General features: G+C 42.2%; 1 protein-coding gene across 1 annotated transcript in view; it reads right to left on the reverse strand.

Annotated features, from left to right (window-relative positions):
* Positions 1–2,173, reverse strand: part of CMIP (c-Maf inducing protein) — a 67,562-nt gene that overhangs the window by 62,349 nt on the left and 3,040 nt on the right. The gene's annotated exons all lie outside the window — the stretch shown is intronic.

A 2,173-nucleotide genomic window follows, 5' to 3' on the forward strand; every position in this document is an offset into this window, starting at 1 on the left:
GTCGGCGGGTGGTGAGCAATTGTACTGTGCATCACTTGCTTTGTGTGTTATTATTATTATTAACATATTATTATTATTATCATTTTATTTCAATTATTAAACTGTTTTTATCTCAACCCACGAGTTTTTTCCCACTTGTGCTCTTCCAATTCTCTCCCCCATCCCACCAGGTGGGGGGGAGTGAGCGAGCGGCTGCGTGGTGCTTAGTTGCCAACTGAGATTAAACCATGACAGTATACTAAACATAACTTTTAGTACTGTTTTGGATTTGTGAATACACATTACAGCTGTATAAGGGAAATCTATTTTTATACTCCCTCCAATCTGACCACATTTGATGAATTGAGACACTACGAAGGACCAAGTCATACTAAAAACATTTTTAAAGTTTGTATTTTCAATTATGTTGAAATTCCCATAGAGTTACAATGTAATCTGATCCAGTCTGCTCAGCCAGTCAGCAACAAACGTAACAGAAGCCCAGCTCACTCCACTTCTTTATCAGTTGCTATGAGGTTACGTAAAAACACCGAACTTTTGGAAGAAAATACCAAAGCATCCATGCTAAGATGTTACTTTCTCACAAACGTAATTATTTGTGTGTTTGGTTTGTTGGGGTTTTTTTAAAGAAACAAATGGCAGGCTGCTCCAGATTAAAGTCTGCATGCCCTACCAATTTCCTTTAAACTCAGCAGGGAGCTGTGGGTTCAAACTTTATCTTGTTTCCTATTAAGCAGGCCTGTAAAGGCAGCTACCATAAACTATAGAATAAAGACTTAAAAATGGAATTTGGAAAGGCAGATATAACTATTCTAGCGGTTGAAACAGATATAAACACAAATGCTAGCATCACTAAGGAAATTTATGGAAAAAACAGAGTCAAAATTATCACAAGAAAAAATCAAAATCATTCAACCTGACAAATGAGTTTCTTTCTAATTAATTCAATTAACGGATTAGGCAAGGAAGATTTCGTCAATAATGAGGACCCTAATCTAGCTGTTGGGAAACCATGGCTCGTCTTCCTGCCTTCCCCCATGTCACGCACAGTAGAGGCTTTTCAAACCACAGAATCAGGACTTAGGTGGACTTGCAGCAGCCTGTCTGAAATTCAGGCTCCCTACACTCTCCGGTAACGCCTAAAATTGGTAAGTCATTTTGAGCCACAGAAATTTGCTAGGCACTGAGCAGAGGCATGTACATATGCTCCGTGTGCAAATGGGACACATGCCTGTGCTTCAAGGACATGTGAAGAGACACACAAATGCCACCTATGCACCAGAAGAGTCCACGAAGTTAGATGTTCTCAGGTCATCCCAAACTTACTCAGCTGCACCGTTTTCAGATTAAAATGGGGGAATGGCTGCAGCCCCCTTTTACAGGGCTGCAAAACCCCAGGATTACACCTGTGAAGTAAATGAAAGGGAGCTCCAGAAATATACTTAACAAAGGATGTGGCCATGAATGTTTCCATGTACACCTCTAACCATTTCAGAGTGAAAGTGTATTTGCTATGTTGAAAATCATCAAAACCTCATGATATTTTTATGACATTCCAAAACCATCCCAAATGCCAAGCAGAGGAACCACGTGAAGGGCTGAAGTCAAGTACTGTGTTCTCTGAGCTGCTGGTAAACAGCTCTGCGTACGGACAGACCCATCAGCCTGTCTGAAATGAAGGCAAAGGAGAGCTGGACCTAGCTGGACCTAATATTAGCACAACCTAGTGTTAGTCATATTGGCTTCCCAACTCAGAGTCAGCTTTGCTGTCCCACGTCTCTACAGAAGTCTGTAGTATGGAACACACGGACCAGCTTGGCACCTAGCCTTGGGTTACCGAATGATACCACTTAGGTTATTTTTCTCATGATCTGCAGGTAGAGCCATTTCAGAAGAGCTTTGACTAAACTCTCCCTGGATACAGATGGTGCCACATACTTTGTGGACCTACAGGGGCTTCACCCAACAATTCACCACCAAGAAATAATGAAATTCCTTCTGGAAGAAATGCCCTATGAGGAGTGACTGAGGACTCTGGGTTTGTCTAGTTTGGAGAAAAGGAGGCTGAAGAGTGACCTCATTGCTCTCTACAGCTTCCTGAGGAGGCGACGTGGAAAGGGAGGTGCTGATCTCTTCTCCCTGGTATCCAGTGATAGGACGCGTGGGAATGGTT

The sequence above is a fragment of the Aptenodytes forsteri genome, unplaced genomic scaffold (assembly GCF_000699145.1).
Source record: "Aptenodytes forsteri isolate BGI_AS27 unplaced genomic scaffold, ASM69914v1 Scaffold50, whole genome shotgun sequence".
In the NCBI taxonomy this organism is placed as follows: Eukaryota; Metazoa; Chordata; class Aves; order Sphenisciformes; family Spheniscidae; genus Aptenodytes; species Aptenodytes forsteri.